This window comes from Rhipicephalus microplus, chromosome 3 (genome assembly GCF_043290135.1).
Source record: "Rhipicephalus microplus isolate Deutch F79 chromosome 3, USDA_Rmic, whole genome shotgun sequence".
Taxonomy (NCBI): Eukaryota; Metazoa; Arthropoda; class Arachnida; order Ixodida; family Ixodidae; genus Rhipicephalus; species Rhipicephalus microplus.
The window spans coordinates 99,553,449-99,573,468 of NC_134702.1; the positions used below are offsets into that span (position 1 = coordinate 99,553,449).

At 42.4% G+C, this 20,020-nt stretch overlaps 1 long non-coding RNA gene across 1 annotated transcript; it reads right to left on the bottom strand.

Moving 5' to 3' along the window:
* Nucleotides 1-497: 497 nt before the first annotated feature.
* LOC142803268 (uncharacterized) lies at nucleotides 498-6,872 on the bottom strand. Its single transcript, XR_012894034.1, has 3 exons — nucleotides 6,717-6,872; nucleotides 3,715-3,970; nucleotides 498-1,146 (listed from the first exon to the last, which is right to left on the bottom strand). It is a non-coding gene; the product is annotated as an uncharacterized LOC142803268 (long non-coding RNA).
* Between the last annotated feature and the right edge of the window lie 13,148 nt (nucleotides 6,873-20,020).

Genomic DNA, 20,020 nt, shown 5'->3' on the forward strand with positions numbered 1-20,020 from the left:
TCTGTACGTTTGTGTACTAGTTACCAAAGTGCCCTCAAGAAGCGCTCGGCAGAGTGCCAGATGCATGGTGCAATGTTCAAGGTGGAAGTAGACAATATGTAAATATATACCTTAAAGCAAGCTATTTTGAATAAATATGTGTGTTTCAATAATCATGAAATTGATCCCAGAGTGCGTATATGGCCTGTGCTACTTATTTTTGGTCCAGAATGAATGTAATCTATTCAAGGCCCCTTGCTGCACACATGCATGCACAATTTATGGATGCTTGGTCACCATACAGATATGCATGCCTGCAAATTAAAAATTCACAAGATTCGAATACTGGCGATTATTTCAAATGCAATATACTCACTTTGAAAGACACACAGATAATATGCACTAAATACAGAACCTTACCACATTGCGCTCTTTTAAATTATGTGTAGCAGACGTGAGCTTTTATGCATGTGAGAATGCAAGATATTAGGCCCCAACAAAAATTTATGACAAATAAATTAACATGATGCAAATAGTCACTATTTTATTGTACATAGCATACAACCGAAAAAGATTGACAATAGTAAACATGAGCTATGACCTTCTGCATCGATTGTAATGGTGAGATCTTTGTGAGTGAGGATCAATCTTCTGTTTTTCAAATCTTTTTTTTACGAGTAGACAGCTTTTTTGTGACGAAACTTCTTTTCAACTTTTAACATTCTGACTCCCTCCTTGCATAGTAGGTAACAAATAAATTATTTAGAACAACAAAATATAAGTTAGAGGCACCAGCAGTCCAAAGACACTTATTGAGGGTGTTGCCAGTGCCCACAAAATTGAAAAAGAAAATAGATAGGAAAGTAGGTGTGTGGTAAAACATGTGGGCTTATATAACATGCTTTGATCATCATGCTAAAAGCCTTGACTACAAACTTACTCAAGGCCTATTAACAGCTCTCCCTTTATATATGTGTGTGTGTTTCTAAACTTGTGCGTTACAAAATCACAAATATTGGCAAAGTAATGCAAGTGGTGTTGGATTAATATAATGTGATCATTCAAACACTTGCACAATCCATCTTCAGCTGCCCAGGCGACTTTGGTTCCTTTTACAAAAGTGTGGTCAGGGCGCTCCTTCTCTACAGCACATCCGCACCCGGAAGCCTAAAATAATGACAGAAGTAATCACTAAGAGTTTCACAAGACAGACTGTCCAAGATACAATATGCTTTGTCATGCTAGAGTGTTCTTAGTTCTATGTGAGTAGAAGTCAGCATCAAAATTCGCTTTGTTTTCAACGGAAAACATGCTTGTTGGAGGTCCCCCAGGCAAAAACTGTGTAAACAACTTGACAGTACCTGGGGGCCTACAGAAGGTAGCATGTACAAGAGATTTCCCTTACAAAAACAAACAGCATAGTAGAAATGAAATATATACACAAGAAACATCTGAGCAATGATTCAGCATGATGCACACGTGAAACACGAGTTAGGTTTGAGCAAAAAAGCTATTCATCAAGTAATTGCGCACATCCGATTTGAACAAACCAAATAAGGCACTGAAGTTAATCAGGGTTTTTAAAGAATTGTAAAGTGCCAATAAGCAATATTCTAGTCTAGCTCTACATTAGTGTGTCATGTATGTAGTACTAGGATTTGCCTGTTAGGTATGCTGTAGTCATGAACATATTCAGTTTTCCTAATAACTAAAACTTAGTATGTTGCAGTCCAGCTGTTCATGTTCAATAAATAATTGTTTATGGTAGCACTTAGGTTACAAAATTGATGCTAAAAACTTGGCAGACCCCACATACTTAGGGAATCGATGTTATGCGAAACACGCATAACATGTATTTTAATTTTTTTATTGAGCGATTTTATGAAGTGGAGCTCAATATAAGTACGAATTCTCGCACACACAAACGTTAAACAGCCGCATATGTTTCATTTGTTATGGGGAGATGTCACACCTTTGTCAACATTAGCAGTTATTTGCTGTTTCGTAACGATGCCAACAGAAACATGGATATTAGCCACACTAGAAGTGGTAGGCTGGTATGAAGCACTGGTGTTTGCGCTGGCACTCGCGATGATGGTAGCCCTCAACACTGCTACACATGTACTTCACAGGATGGTGCCTGACTACAATTGACTTTGATTCGACCTCACGGCTGCATCATAGGAGTGCACATGTAATAGTTATAAAATTTGATAGGCAGTACTGCATTGACAGTTGATGTTACACAAACATTTGAGACTATTTAGAAATTATAACCGAGGCTGGGCATGGCTCAGTGGTGGAATACTTAATTATCAAGCAGAATACTAGGTTTCGATTCCTGCTAGGACACTTGACTTTATTCTTTGAATTCATTTGGTCAATGCTGCCTATGTCAGCTTTTTAACATGATAGCGTTGAAGAGCTCGTGTCGCAGAAAACCCACCGCCGGCGTCTGCCCCGTTGGTTGTGAGCGAAAAATTGTCTGTGCATCTGTGACCGAAAAATCAAGTTACCTAGTTTCTAGAAACTCAAAATTCCTACTTATGACCTAATGGAGGCGTGCTAATTGCTGCAAAACAAAACCCCCATGTCGTACTACTAGACACTCAACACAGGGCTTAACACACGGAAGTCTATTGACATCGGCCAAAAATTAACGTTAGATGTACAGCGCTATTCCTTTTTCTCATTTCATGAACTACACAATGCCATGATAATTGTACCCTGGTATTTTTGGTGGGCTGTATCGCACAAAAAATACAAGGATTATGTCAAAATAATGGCACCAAATTTTACCGACATGTCATCGAAATAGAGACACAGGCTACTAGTCTTATTCATAATACTAAGAGCATTTAAGGTAAAGGCATTGAAGATAGGTGGTGGCCTTTTTCACTATCTAGGTATCAATTTTTCACTATCTAGGTATCGAAATTCTGCCATGTCAGTCATAGTTTACTGACATTGCAAGCTCAAGAAAAGTGTGGCTCTGAAGGCATCAACACAGCGTTTCGCCAGATCTTCTAAGAAGGCAGTCTTTGAAATTGCTAATGTTTCCAATTTTTTTCGCTATAAATTTCGTGCTTTGCATCCAATTTAACCTCCATCCTACTTGTTTTTTTTTCATTCGTGCTCTAACTGCTTACCTTGTCTTGTCAAGTGTTCGTTGACATAAATAGGACTACTTGATCTAAAAAGAAAGGCCACTGTAGACAGACGTAAGCTTTTTGTTTTATCCATAACATTTCATTTGTAACATCGTTCATAATGCACTACTATTTCTTTTTCAAACTAGGCTTGTTTGTTCCTACTGTCTGCAGTGTCAATATCATCACGAGAAATGGTTTTTCCATGATCGCCCGAAAATTTCGGACAGCAACAAAAGAAAACCCTCATCTGAGACGCCTTTGATGTCGGATAGTTCAACCTTGAATACAGTGTAAATTCTTCAATTTTCATCTGAAGTTGCTTATTTTCACCTGGAAGTTTTTTGTGCCTGTTTCAAGGTGCGGCAGGCTCTTCATGCAAAGCCTTTATTTCTAAAGAGAGCGCGTTGACATTGTCACCACCTTCGTTCCACACTTCTTGAAGGACCAAAGTTCAGTATGAATTTTGTGCTTGAAATCCTCTGTTTACCATGACAAACAATTCACAAGAAACATTAGTACTCTTGCTTGGCAGGAGTGCATGCAGTAATACTAACACAATTAAAGCAAGAAATAAGTGTCTCACCTGTGCAAAAATGATTTTGGCAAGCACTGTGAAGACCACACACACTGCTGCCAAACTGAGGATAATATGGAGAGCACTTCATATAAGTAGGCAGCGTCCAGTAGCTTGGTGAGGCACAGCACACAAGCAGGGTGAACAGAGCTGATGCTTGAAACATTGGTTCAGAGTTCGCTGGTGGTTGGGCTCCTTGACCTTGTCAGGAAATTTCCTTGAGCAGCCTCACTCAAATGAAATGACAGACTGTGCCGAAGAAATTCTGCACCAGTGCAAAAAAATTATTTTAGTGAGGTTTGTCTCGACTGCATACGCTGCTTTCCAAATTGCAGTGAATGGTTAGAAACGCATGGCCAACATATATTTAGTGGCACGCAACTGAGAAATACAAAAAGGGCATGCTGCAGTATAAATACAACGAAAAACATGCTGCTGCACAGCTTTTCATGTCGATGTCATACATGTGAATTTTCATTCACCTTTATAGCTCACTCATGCACGAAGATGAAGTTAGAACTCTTAGATGAAGACACCCCCTTTTAGCTGTATCGACTGCGCGTAATTAAGAGATAAGCATGCATGAGTAATGCTGTTGCCTGCAATCAATAAATTCTGTTCTTGAAGCTGACCAAATATATGCACGAGTGCATCCATAGAGGCACATTTGCATTTCTGTAGTTATGATACCCATGTGATGTGTTTCTTGAGTAAATGCCATGCAATATGCACCATATGGATATTTTATTCCGTAAAATTGCAATACCACTGCATATACATGTCAGTATGCGCATATGCATCCACTGCAGATAAAGCATAAAATTAAAGCAATACTGACACATGAATTTTTTACCAAGGTAGTGGAGGACTCCAGAAATTTCGACCACCTGGGGTTCTTTAACGTGCACACAAATCTGAGAACAAAGGCCTACAGCATTTTCACCTTTATCGAAAAAGCAGCCAGCAAGGCCGGAATATCATCCTGCGACCTTCGGGTTAGAAACCGAGTACCTTAGCGACTAGACCACTGCGACAGGACTTCAATCTCCCTGTTCCCCCGTGTAGGGTGACAGACCGTCTTTGCTGGTCTGGCTAACTTCCCTGTCTTTCCTTCTCTACCACTTATTCTCATGAGTTCAACGAATGAAGCTTCCTTCAAACGGCTAACATTCAGACGTTTATAATTTGCCTGAAATTGAGTTCACTAAATGAATATTTTGTGCTGCTTCATAGTGATCATTGATCTAAATTGTTCTGGTTTGCTAAAGAGGCACTACTCCTCACTTCTAATCAAACAGCACAAGCTGTCTAATGACCATAGGGGAGGAAAAGTGGAAACGCTAAGACAAAACATCAATCTTGAACCCCATGCCATCACAATGAAGCAGGCAAGCTCCTGGAATATTGACCGGCAACCAGGATCTCAGACACTGCAGATAGCTACATAACGTAATGGTTTCCCAACATGACGTAAAGGCAGCAGAACCACATATTGCCTAACCTGCTTAATTATGATAACGATGAGGCCATAACGTTATTGGCTTCTGTATGCCAATAACAATTTACCTTGCATATCATGTGACAATAACATTCAATATGACGTCATGAATCTTGCATCCCACCATGTGGTGTAAGTACCAACAAGGCGGTTTTAGTGTCGTCGGTGCAAGACAATAAACAACAATCACTTGGTGAACATTATTTTTGATATTATTCAATTGGTCTGATGCATACATCTTTAAATGATGGCAGTTCAGATTTGTCCATTCTTAGATAAATACAATGTCTAAGTTTGCATGTCAGCAGCAACATATGCACGCCTTTGGCACGCATACTGTGATGTATAACCTTATTGTGTTTTGAGCAATAAATTAGGCATTCATACACTGCACATATCACATGTCACTCGTAAATCTGCAGCGAGGTCATAAAGAATATGATATCAGATAAAGCGTCACACTTTTATTCGAAAGTGTCATTGGAAGTTTTGGTAGAACTTAGTTTTAGAATGTTTGTAGACGTATAGGTATTCGGCAAAGTTTTAACTCCAAAGCGGGCTGCAGCGCCCACAATTCTTTTACAAACCAGAAGAATGCAATGATATGTGAACAGGGGGGAAAAAGCAGTACCACCAAAATTGCACTCGAACGAGTGAACTACTGCTCAACCTAGCGCTTGCACAGCTAAGGCACGGCTATTCGGCCACTCATAGAGAAAATGTATTGACCCAGGCGTAATTGCACGCTTTGAGAACTGCACCTACAGCACGCTGTGTCAAGTTTACGCACACTTAGTTAAGCTGAATATCATGGTAATTTAATATTATACGTGCCCGGTGGATGCAAACACATTTGGTTACACAGGAAAACACATCTACCTTACAGTAGTCACACACAATTAATGATCATGTAGCTGTTGAAAAGAGGACGCGTAACATATAAAACTTTCTTCATATACTTCTTTGGCACAGAAAACAAACAAGGCCGCGCAAATACCAACGTGGGCACCACGTTATTCTTCTCCATTCTTCTAAATTAAATACGCAAAGATCTAATTCAACGCGAATCACCGGAATACTCCAACGCACGCGACACACAGACGACGCTTACGGCTTCCATGCGCAGTCCCCGAACGGCGTCCGACGGCATTGAAAAAATATAGTGATTCATAGCGTGAAGAGCATCGCCCGCCGACTCACAGCATCACAGCGCACATTGCTTTAACCTCCTTCCCCACAAAAAAAATTCATCCGCGCGTAACGTCCCTTAGCTTAGACTTGAGCCTAATGAAATCAGACACGCCAGCAGGCTCGCTACGTTAATAAAAACTCACTTATCGTCTACCAGCTAGAAGAACCTTAGTTCACAACGTTATTATACTATAGCGCTTTCGGTGTTAACCGCGGGAGGAGCCGAGGACGCGAGCGGTAGCACAACAGCCTAGATCGGGTACGCCGCGGCCTGGCCGGAGAAGCAAAAAACAAAGCGTCGACAGCAGAAACATCCACCTACCTTTTTAGTTTGGCGAGCGCTCGACGGTACAAAGCAGCCGGTCCTCTCTTGAGTATAGTGCATCTTCGTAACAAGCAGCACCAACAGAACACGAAAGACAGCGCAAGCACACTTTGAACAACATAAAAAATCGACTTTAAACGCTCGGCACACGGCCGTTGCGGCCTCTATGAAGACACCGCCATTTCTGTCCTGCTGACGCCACCGATCCGCATTTGCGCACATAATTTTTTATATGATAAGTAAATACACTATTTCTGCTTAAATTTTAAATAAAAAATAGTGAAAATAGAAGATACGCTAGCGTGTATTGCATAGAATATTTTTTTATTTGAAAATGACAAAATCACATAACGCGAATTTGCGCGAAATTTGAAATGTGAAAAAGCGCGCGAAATTTGAAACGTTTGCTTGCTTGTGTATTCCTTATACCGATACCTTGTTAACATCTGTACATTGGTTGAGTGGTTGAGCTGGCTGTTAAAAACAGTGTTAGAGCGGTTGTATATTAGTACAAAGTACAGGCAGCAAGCAAAATTTGTCACAACAAAATAAGCGTATTAGTTGGCAAGCAATATTTTAGCTGTCTTTAGTGAATTTTCTTTAGGAAAATGTTTAGTCAAGGTTTATTTTAACTTGCTTTGAATAATATTTCTATGAACAAAACCAAGAAAACGTTTCTTCAATGTTATAATATCAAAACGTCAAAGTCAATAGCCCGCCATAAAAATCGGTAACACGTGTCAACTGATACATTGTAAGGTTCACAAATATTTGTACAACACAAAAACTATTTTATCTACCACGGTCTTGTTGGTTTGTATTTCTTTGCATTAACAAATGTATGATTTATGTATACTGTCATGGACGAAGCTTTGTTTTCAATGTTAGGCGCAAACGAGGCCGAGAGCTCTATATGTGTAAGTTACAATTCTGTTGTAGCTCTACAAGCTGCGTACTCTGCCATTGGCTAGTGAGCTTGTAGCCCATGGCTTGGTCAGCGCCGGCCGTGAGGCGACGAGAAAAAGGCAGCAAGAATGCAAGAACCAGTGCAGAACTTACGTTCAGCCGGGCACTATCGCTATTCAGATATCCGTTACTGCGGTGGGGCTATTAATGAGACCATGGTGTCTAAGCAGTAGACATCTAAAATCTAAAAGCTGTTGGTTATGCTCTATGACCACGTTACTCACAAAGCTTTGTCGGCGACTGTGCACCCTAATGGGTGCTCATCAGCACCCATTAGTTGTTGCACCCTTTTTGCACCCTAGTGTCCACCCTTTTGATGTGTTCACCCTTAAGGTTCCGCTTGTAGGGTGCTGAGACGCGAATAGGGTGCTCAAAGGGTGTGCTTAGGGTGTCGGCGCCCTTTTGACACCCGTAAGGGTCAGAATCGGTTTACTGTGTACTTTGTTCCGTACGTTGCTTATTGCTCCAGGAAGCATGATACGCCCACCGTGATTAACGCGTTCTCTGTAATTAATTTAATGTAGCTTTATTTGTGAAAAAAAAATGTTTTGAGTTTCTGGGCACCGTGTTTTACAGTGACGCCACTGTTTGGGAAGCTTGAACGTGGAACCCAGGGCTGTGCGGCAGGCACTATTGCATGGCGCTGTTTTTTCACACACTCGCACTCCAGAGCAATCGTCTATAGATGCCTTCAACACTCGGTGATATTCTCAAATAAAGAGATTGATTGATTGATATATAGGGTTTAGAGTCCGAGAACCACCGTATGATTATGAGAGACGCCGTAGTGGAGGGCTCCGGAAATTTCGACCACCTGGGGTTCCTTAACGTACACCCAAATCTGAGCACACGGGCCTACAACATTTCCGCCTCCATCGGAAACGCAGCTGCCGCAGCCGGGATTCGAACCCGCGACCTGCGGATCAGCAGCCGAGTACCTTAGCCACTACAGACTACCGCAGCGGGGTTCAAATAAAGAGAACTAGCGTGTACAATATTTCGAGATACGCAGCGGTGTTTATGAAGTATACCGGTTAATCAGACGATGGTATCGACACCTTGTGACGCTTTGTGCAACCAGAATATACGTGTTTCGTTGGTTTCACTAATTGACTGTGGTAAAAAATGTTAAAAACAGCAACACATATGGAACCACTCCACTGCTGAAAATTTACACAGAGCAGGAATAAAGAATGCATTAGGTTTTGTACCACAACCATTTTGTGCTGGCCTTGCTCATCTTATATAGTACCACCGGGTGGCCCCACCTATGTGGTCTCTCAAGTTGGCTGGTTCGGTCATCTGTTAAACTAACGCAATATGAGTATGCAGACAAACTATAGTTCCCTAATGACGCATTCGCTCACCTAACCTGATTAGTCACCGCTCATTGCGCGGCCCTCTGATATTGTCCAACTTCACTAAAGCTTTCTCTACGCTTCGTGCGCAGTGATGTTGTGGTCAGTATATGTGCAACTTCATAGCGAGAATGAACAGTTAGGCACACGTATAGGAAGCGAATTGATATATAATGTGTGTATAGATGCGTCGGAACTAATTATGGCATACAGTTAATTGATAACCAAATTGTTTTACTGTGCAACAAGATTCCTAAAGTATATGCGCTACACAATTTAAGAAGCGAATTTCGAATGTAATAGTCAAAACCTACTTATTGAGTGCGTATGCTGAAGATTGGTAATGTATGAAACATATTTGTTATAATCATTCTTTTTATCATTGTTTTTAATACTACACACAAATTGTATGTATTTCAGTATAAGTTGAAAGTGCTAATAACTTCTTTCTATTTATCACTGCATGAGGAACAGCTTTGAATATTTAACCGATATTTTTTCGCTTGTTGTAGTGTTCCTCGTTTATTTGAATGTATAATCTTTCTATGTACTGTCTCGCTCTACCTGCTCGAGGTGCCTCACGAACAGTGGGCCAAGTCAGGAGACGCTCTCTTCTTTTGACCCCTTCGTGGGCATTTTGTGAAATACCTAACGAAATAAATAAATAAATAAATAAATCTGAATGTTTGTTGTGTCCCACACTTCTTGTACAGTGTCCTTGCATGCAGAGAGAAAGCCTAAAGCAAGCTGTTTGTCGACGGGAAGTGAAAGAAAAGACACCAGTTCATGGTGCTCTATATGCAATGACAGCAAATGTGAAATGAAGTTTTTTTTTTATCGAACCCTTGAAGGTTGTTTGTTTCTTTGTTTGTTTGTTTTACCTACTGAGGCCTTCCTATTTGTGCTCTGTAAAAAAAGGATCTGTCGATGTTGACCTTATGGGGCTATATATTGTATATTGATCTCTGATATCAACAGATCCCTGCAGTCAACGACGCGCCGCGGGAGCTGAATGCGTCACAGTTTCATCATCGCAATGGCAAGGCGTTTACGGACTTGCCACTGTAAAATCAATAAGATTCCTTAAGGTGTTCCTTGTCTCTCAGGATACATAGCAGTACAGCTGTAAGAATATTGCGTACAAAAACGGCTTGAACATACGAATACGACCAAGTACAATCAGAAAAGTATTTGTGAAACGCTCTATAGAATAATGCGGAACGTTTGGTGTGCGTAGGAATATCCGACACAAAAATTCGGTAGTTGTAACTAGAAATCTAATGGAATAATTTATACTACAGCATTTTTAATTGCTGCAGAATAATGACGCGACACTTTTTTTATATTATGAGCGTAACCGGCCAGGAAAGTATTAAAAGAATAATGAGCCTGAACAGAGTGCCCCCATGATCTATATACCGCTTGATCATTCTTGAGAGCAAGTTTGCCATCAAAAAATCCCCACGAATTCAAGCCTGCTCGTACAATTCAATATTTGAGCCAAGCTTGGTTAACCTCCCTGACTTTCCTCTCTATTTATCTCTCTCTCTTATCTCTCTTGTTTTGTAGCTAGCCAAGTGATTGGCGCAATGTATTTAGCGCGTTGGCGCAACACTGTGTGTATAGGCCTTCTTAACGGAGTGTATGATCCCCTCCTTTCCGGGCTGCAGCTCTGAAGCACAAAAGCCGTTGTCCCAGCCTATAGGCAGTGCATTTTTGGGATGTCGCACATGTTAACAACAGCCCAGAGAGGGCTGTGGCGAGGCCCAAGGAGCCGTCAGTAAAAAGGGCCATACATGGACTTTTTTACTGAAGGCTCCTTAGTGTGAAATATGATTATGCACTATATAGTGCATAATCATATTTTGCAGCTATTTCCTATATGTTTTTCTTAGAGAGCTCTTTGTTAATGTTCGTGAGGACACCTCGCATGTACACCACACCGGTACTGTATGCAGGGTTGGCTTATATTAGCGTATACCCAACTAAATGCAATCACTTTTTAAAGACGATATAGTCTTTCTTGGGAACCTTCGACAAAAAAAATTTTGGTCTGTCTGTCTGTCTGTACATTTGTCTGTTTGTCCACCCTAACGATACCCCAAACCGCACCAAACGGCCAACCCCATGCACAGCGCCCACCAATATAGGTCAAGGTTTAGCGTTCATAGTTGTGTGATTGTCAATTAAAAAGCAAATATTGCGCATATCTGAAGCGCCATAACATGTCTATGTTGTGTATGTCTGCCTTTATACTAGAAGAGGCGCACGCAAGTAACTAGGGAATGTAGCGTTTATCGCGATGCGCTGACACTGCAACGCGATGCTCAAGAAGGTGTTTCCAACGCTTTGCTACGACGGCACAGTGCATGGTGGCACCTGCCCGTCGCTTTGCATTCTACATATTATCACCTCCGAGACTGGCGCGCATCTTTCTCCGCGGTCGCGCATGCCTTCGTTTTCGAAGATAACTGACAGATGGTGCTCGTGTCTAACGTGCCTAGATGCGCTTGTTCGCCTTCGCCACACACTCGAGGCATCAAATAAACATCAAATAAACGTTTTGTTCACTCTCTCCAGACGCAAGACTATCGTCTTTCGACGACATTTACAGTGTAACATGTAGATTCGGGGCAATTTATTATACGCACGATTACACTTACAGCATCGAAATTCTCGCCCACAGAAGGTTTAAACTCTTATTCTGTGATTGTTTTGCCTGCATATCATTTTTGATCTTGTATCGTGTGAAAATAAATGTTAGCTCAGCATTTAAAGTGGCGCTCTTGTAGGACAACCTCGCTACAGGCTAGATATGTACATATTTTTTTATTCGTTTGTTTTCGCAGCTCTTGATCGTGCATACTTGCCTTCGTGGCATCATACGCAACTCTCCTGCATTTAGTTTCCGGTGAGCTTCTCTTCCTTCTCAAACTTTATGTGTGAGTAGTCAGTCAGCTTGCATACGCAATGCTTACCAGCCTCGTGGTGACCTCTGGTTTGCGAGTCTATCTAAACGCGTAGGACGCGCGGTCGGTTCTGCAAAGTTGTGTGTGATATGCAGCGGTGCTGGAGGTGTTTGCGAGTTCGCGTACATAAAGAAGGTGCACAGATCTTTTCCCCTCTCTATGTTTACGTACACACGAAGGTTGGCTGGCGGCGCGAGGCGGTCCAAGCCGTCGGGGCAGCTCTCCAGAGCAGGGCGCCCTGTTTTTAGATAGGGTGGAGCCTACGGATACATACAGAAGGGGTGGGATAAGGTTTACACGGGGTTGAACTTGAGAGACACGCTCTTGTACACTTGGCGGGGTGCGAGTGGCTCGCCCACGACGGCAAGCCAGTCGTGAACCGGTTGGGGCGCCAATCGCGCAGCCAAGGGAGCCGCCGGAGGTGGAGCCACGTCGTCGGGTGTAGAGCAGCGGCGGCGCCAAGGCGTCCGGGACGCCACGCCACGTGGCGTGCCCCTCACCGAAACCGACGCGGCGATCCAGCCACATCCTGGACGAAGGAACAACGTTCCTGCTATCTGTTCGCACGCCACACGTACGCTCTCTCCATTCCTTTACCCTTCTGATGTGAGAGCGGAGGGTAATGGAGTGGCCGGCGCAGCTCGCGCGGCATTTCTTGTGCCCCCTTGCAACCCGACGCAGCCGTTGCTGCTGCTTCGGCCGCCAGTGCGAGTTCCTTACAATCGACGACGCATAAACGCTGCCGGAAGTTGCGTGCAGCGTGATCTTTCTTATCCCGTTTCTGTTTGAAGGTATGCCGCATTCCGTCACCGAAGAGTCAAAAGCGTTCGTGATACACAAGTCCCCAAGAGAACCAGGTTCCCACAATCGTCGCTCCTGGTAAAGGCAGCGCGTGACATTCCCGCACACGGAGCCGCACTGCACCGCAGACTCTTGCTGCGCTAACTCCATCGGTTTAATTCCATTATGTATCATCGATACAACTCGCACGTGTTGCATGCCCGAGCCGTATTAGCGCACGTGCGGCGATGCAGCTTTTGTTCGGCCTTTCAAGTCGAATGCCGATTATGAAGGTTGATATACCTCGTTTCGGTGGCACCTCACGTTCCGTGCGAGACGCATAGAGCACCTCGCGGCCCATTTGTTTAAGATACAGCTTCCGCTAAGCACTCACTCCCACCGATTACTTCTCCACTATGCCTCCGGTATTTTATAAAACTATATAAATCGCGGCGAGCCTCCCGACGTCACAATGGCTGCCGCAAGGGCAAACTCTTTAGCGAGAGTGTAGGCCCAAGCAGCTAATCCGCTTATCGCAAGTAGCTGCCCTGAGCAATCGAACCTTATCGGTATTGCACCAATGAGCGCCCCGTGACCCTCCATGCCACGAAGATCCCGGAACTGCGCGCACTCTATAGACTTGCACGGTACTCGGTGTCTCGCGGGGGCAATGCTGCCGTCATCGGCGGCAATCGGGGTCTCTCAGTTGCACGTAACTTCACGAGGACGCTGCCAATGCGGGCGTATAGTATAGACACGCTCACGGCGCAGGCGCCGCGTTGTCGGAAAGGGGTCGATGATCTCGCAGGGGGGTTTCTCCTTGTGGAGTGTGCGGCTGGACGTCTCGCAGGCGCCTTCTCCGCGGGTGCAAAATGAATGGACGCGCCGGCGGAGAGCGTGCCTTGCTCGCCTGCTCCGATTATGCGACGGCGCTGCAGAAAAGCGCGAATCCAGCGCGCATATAACGAACGATGCCGGTCTCGCGAATGTGCGCGGTATAGGCTTTAGGGCTGTATATACTCGTGGGCTGTGGAACTGTCCGACAGTTGGCAGTCTATCTGGAGCTCTGAAATGAGCAAAAAAAAAAATGAAAGGAAGGAAGAAAGTCACCAAGTTATCTACAATATACGAATAGTCTAACTACAAGTTACATATCAGTTGCGGTTGTCAGTGAACAAGAATTCACAGTTTCGAAACTTGTCATTCTGTGCCACTACTCTACCAGTATAACATCTGCATCTCAGCGCTAAAAAAAAAAAAAAACGTGACACGTGAGCGTTTGCCCTGTCATCTCCCACGTGTTCATCTTTATTTATTATTATTTTAGCGCAAGAATGCGGATGTTTTTAAAGATATTTAGCTTGATTATGCAGTAACTCGGACAAGAGAGAACTAATGTCTGTATATTGTCATTTGGTGAAAAAAATATTGTCATTTGGGCCCTTACGACCAGGCGAATGCAAAGATGATCGCCCAGGCTGGATGGAGCTCGCCTAGACCTTATGTCGCTGGAACTTAGTATCACAGCAGAAGTGGCGCTGAGGAGAGAAAAGTGCAGAGAAACGTTAATAGAGATGCGATCTCGTTTTTGGCTGCTTGTGGCGATTTACTGACTCGCACGGTTGTGAGGTACTTCTAATGAACTTTACTCGCATGATTAATCAAGCCTGTAGACGCGGGAAACGGCGTGGTCAAGATGCGATTCGGGTTATTGCTTTTGGGACCCGAGTCGTAGTTCATTCTCAAGATACAAAAGAATAAATTTTTAACTTTTAAATAAGATCGGAATCAGAAGATCATTTGTGGTATACGATGCATCCAGTTTTGTTACTGTATTTCTTTTCACTTTTTTATTTGTAAGACTTGCGTGCCTGTACAATGTTAATTGTACTATGTGTTGATTGTTTTTTATTACTGTATTCTTTTGTAAGTGCGCATGAGGTGCATGACATATGTTAAAGTTTTGTTGCTTGATACACCTGCGAAAAAAAAGGGAGGCGGGTATCTTTGACGAACTACAGGTGCAGAGCAGGCCTTTGTCAGGTGTATGAAATGCCTTTTGCTTCTGTATCACTTTGCTTGCATTTCAAGAATTTAAATAAAATTACTACTACCGCTAATAATACTACTAAGAGAGAGAAAAAAAAGGAAATATATCTAGGTTACGCCGAGAAAACATCCACTTTTCTACTTTACACTAAATAGGGCAACGAAAGACAGAAAAAATAAACTAGAAATATAGAAAGGGTTGAAAGAAACTAAAGGTCTGGAGGTGAATGCATTTAGGGGAACTTGTTGGCAAGGGAAGACTTCGGTGTAGGGAAGTCTCGCTGCTCTCCCATAGCTGAGTACGAAATACTCTAAATCGTTAAACACATTTAGGGGTGAAGCTCCTTAAGATGCTTGCAAGTCCCGCGTTGTAGTAGTCAATGCTAGTACTGAGAGCGCTCACTAGATGGCACTGTAGCGCTTGCATCGCTAGTACTAGAATTGCTCTCTAGATGCAATTGCTCTCTAGGTGCTGCGTCGCAAACTCCTATCCAATGCGTGCTCTCGTGTGATAGGAGACCGCGTTCGCTTTTGCGTTTAAATGCGTTCGCGCTCTGCGCGCTTTCTCTTTCACCGGCAGTCTGTGTGCTTCGAGTATGGGAGACGAAGACAACGCGACGGAGCCGAGGGCTCGGAAATCTGCTGCAGCTGTGCTCACCATCTTTACATGATGATCGATTGGGCAACATTTACGGAGGATTCACGGTTTACCGATGTACCTCAGCAGCTTCGCCCACTCATCACCATTCACTGCTAAGCTGTGATATTTTTTCAATGTTATGATATTTTTCTATGCTGTGAAACGCTGTGATATTTTTTTCTAAAAGCGCTGGTAAGTACGCAGAACTATAGACAAAGGAGTTGCCCTGGTGTGGCTCTGTGAAGTCTGTAATATAAGAACATATTAGGTATTGAGGTTAGCTAGAAGGAATTACCTGCGTACCACACTCCACTAAGGATAGAAGAACTGACCATAAGAATGGTACAGGTGAAATAGGCATGGTGAGAAACGCAGCGCGTGCTCGCATTCACATCTGTTCATGGTACAAGGGGTTCATGCAACAGATTATTTCATTGTATGCAGTCGTTCATGCAGGTTCCATGTGAATTTAGAAGGCGTGCAACGTTCAATGTAGAAATCAGAGAAGACGCGTTCGGCTTTCTTGCCTGGTATATATGTACTGCATGAAAGGTCGCTGATGGCTGAGGATCTGATATACACAGAATTAAAACGGAATACAACACTGCATAACATCATCCGCCACAAGTAAACAGCCACAAAATCAGATTATGCACATTCCTAGCGTGCATAAAAGTGAACAATCTTCCACAATGCGGTATTTCACTTGTTCATGGGGTATAGCGGTTTGAGTAAATATTCGCGGACGTTCGCAATATGATCGAAAAGATTTTTTTCCTTTGTTTCGTCTATTTTTTGAAACTTACATTGTTACTGTCGTCTTTTTTTTTGTACGGGCGATAACATAGGCAACGGGCAAACATAACAGTATTGAAGTTGTGATTATTTTCTCATAAAAAAGGCCAAAGGACCACAGGCCACAAAACCTGAGCTTGAGTGTGCCTGATGCTCAACAAAATACATACGTCATACACGGCAGAGAAAGAAAAACACAGACACGCATATAACATGATGCATGCAGGTGTAAGGTTAGGTTAAAAAGAAATCTACAGCTATCTAAGCTGCAAAAGAAACGAAATACTCCACTGATATAATCTACAAACGAAAACTGGGAGTCTACACACTGGACCTCAAAAACATTTTTTTTTCTTTAGATGCTGAGGGCAGTATGCAACTGTCATTTGTTCCATATGTGTATCGAATCACTGGGAGCAAGAGTTGCATTGTTTTATTGCCACAGTCGGCTACTTTACACAAAAGAACCCACTTTTCAGCCATTCTAGTACAGCCTTGTGTTTTAAGATTAAATTAAACAATGATACCAAAAGCTCACTCACGGCAGGTGGGGAAAATGTGAAGTGATAGCGCAGCTGATATTGTAAGGTAGTGATAACGTGGGTTATAATTTATTTATCGAAGAGCTATCTGTAATGTGTGCTCTATAACTAATGCCACCAGTATGCTTCACGGCTTTCTTTTGCAACACCAGTAGTCTGCTTAGGTTAATTTTTGATGTAATTCAAAATAGGCGACAATAATTAATCTGCCTTTGATGAACAGACTGATGGCAATTAAAATGCCTTCCTTCCTACATGTCGTTCCTACAAACATACAAGTTTCTGACTTTACAACTTTTATTTTGGTTATTCCTTCTGAATGAATGAATGAATGAATGAAAACTTGATTTCCACTCCCGCAGTTTTTTTATGTAAAAAAATCTGGCACATCATATCATGGTCCAAAACAACGCTAAATCATTAGGATGCATGGTGTGGTGTAGATCATTTTAGGTTACCTATGACAACCTTAAATAGTCTACCCTAAATATTCAGAGATAATTTTATTTGTGTGGGGACGGGCACTGCTGCCGTCTCTGGAACGCTCATTCCGCGAAGCGCTCCTCTGTTCACTTGAACTTTGGACGTTTTTTCTGGGCGCTTCAACGTAATATTTTCTGGAACATGAATATAAACCAACTGGCACAACCGAACATCTTGCTGCCGAGCACATAGTATCCATTAGTTAGTGCTCTTGACAGCGGCGACAGTATTTGTATTATTCGTATTTTTGTTATTTACTTTCCCGCATGTGCGGTAGAACAAATAATAATAATAATAATAATAATAATAATAATAATAATAATAATAATAATAATAATAATAATAATAATAATAATAATAATAATAATAATAATAATAATAACGATAATGATGATGATGATGATGATCATGATCATGATGATGATGATGATACCCACAAAAATTAATTTCTCGGGTACTGAGACATATCTAGGTGCACTCTATCAAAGCCAGGGTGATGTAAATTAATACCAGAATATTCCTCTAAACCACGTGCCTCAAGGTCATATCTTGGTTTTCCCGCTCAGAACACCAAGATTTACTTTGTGCACCTTTTGATTTGCTGCTTACTAGTACCTACACAGGAATTAAAAAAAAACGCAGGGACATAGAATAGAGGTGACAATGTGTCCACCTCAGCGTTTATGAATTTCAGTATGCGTACTACCAAACCCGCATTAACACACCTTTTCACCTCATAGCGTCTGAAGAGCTGGCATCAAAGAAATCGCGCTGTCGGGGGCGTTGAATACCAACGAAAAATTGGTGACAATCACAACTGAATAAATTATTATTATACTCATCAAGTATAGGAGCAATCACACACAGGCCTCCTGTGTGGCAGTCAAGTGTTCTACCACGGAGCCAAGCCGCGCAGTTTACTTTTAGGGGAGGATCACTTTAGGGGCCCGGACTGTCGTACGCTGTTGTATGCTGCCGTATTCTGTCTTAGTCTGGTGTAACTTGCGTAACACCGACAAAACCAGGTATACAGCACAACCTTAGGGGAAGCATACCAAGGAGCATACTGTAGCATATATGAGGAGAAGTCTTTGTGAGGTTGTTCTTCGACTGCGTTGATGATGATATCAAGTGAAGACCACCGTAAGAGTCTCGGCTATCGTGTGCTATCGTATGCTGTCGTCGCTTAGCGTAAGGCAGACAAAACTACGCATAACAAAGAGGAAGCAAGCAAGTGGGGAATGGCAAAGAAAAAAGAGAGGAAAAATGGGAAGAAAGTAGAAATAAATGGGAATAAAACGAAAAAAAAAACGGAGAAGAAGAGGAGAAAAGAAGAAAAAAGACCAGGAAAAAGAACTGAAGGGAAACACCGGCCACACCCTGCTTTTATGTAGGCTCAGTTCTGCTATAGTGTGAAGCTGCCTCGTTTTTCAATTCTTTATTGACGCTCATAGACATAAAATTTGCGCCAAAAACACTGCAATACGAACAAAAAAAAGCAAAGGGTATCATTAGGTTATAAGCATTTCATCATAATGGAACTGCATCCGCGAGTGCACCAGGTTACTTCGAAAAACACAATAAAAGTGTTGGAGCAAAATGCGACAGAAATTTCAAAATAGCCGATGTTTTTTTTTATTTTACTCCTTACCTTTCAACGTCAACTCGCAGTCTTTCATTTGGGTACAAGGTATGTGCTACATAATATGACGGTGTTGTCATACTTGAAAAGATTATTTTAAAAGTAAGTATAAAATGCTCCAGATGTCTTATTATGCCCTATCATGCACTGTAAAATAGATTTTCGCCCTTAAGGGTGTTTGCCGTGTCAGTCTGCATTCCCACTGAAGGCAAACGCACGAACGGTAGTGAGGTAGTCAGATGAGATTAAAAAGTTCACACGTATAGCGTGGCAGCATAAAACACAAAACTGGGTTGACTGGCGGACCATAAAAGAGACGTTTGTCTTGCAGTAGGCGTAGTCAAGCTGCTGTTGATGACGATGTGTCTATAACTAACACCCCACGGCAAGGGTATTTGGCAAACCAAAACACTCGTGTTACGGGTGTTGTGCTGTTTCAAAACACCCATAACATGGGTGTTTTCGTTTGTCAAAACATCCTTATCGTAAGACGTGAGTTATAGACACGGCCGGCACCCTTAAGGGTTAAAACTGCGTTGCCGTGTGCGGGGCAAAACGAGACAATTGGAAAACATTTATTTATTCCAGTTTTTTGCTGTAGAAGCACTTGAAATTCACCCCGTGCGCTTTGACGCAGTCTTCATGACCCCAGTCTTTGCACTCCACGCATGGAACTCTAACAGAGGCCGGGGCTGTGCTGCTCCAAAACTTGCGGCAGATCGAATACCGCCAGCCTTTTTTTGTGATAATGTTGTCTTTTCTTCTATGCTTGCACGTCAATGGATTATTCAACGATTGCAAGATAGGTTGATATGCTGTGGCGTATCTTCTTCACTTCTTTTTTTTCGTTTTGATGCAGAACTGCATGGGTGTTTTATGGCCCTCAACCTCATTAGTCGGTCTTTGTGAGGCAATCAATCCAAAACTGTGCTATATTCGAATGTTCTAGTGCTTCATTTTTTTAAATTTTGGTTTTGGAGAAATGTAAATGAACGCGATCTCAAGGCGTGTTTATGAACTGCTTGATTTGAAGATTCTGTCATCCTTTTTTTATGCACCTCTTGTGAGCATCCTTTG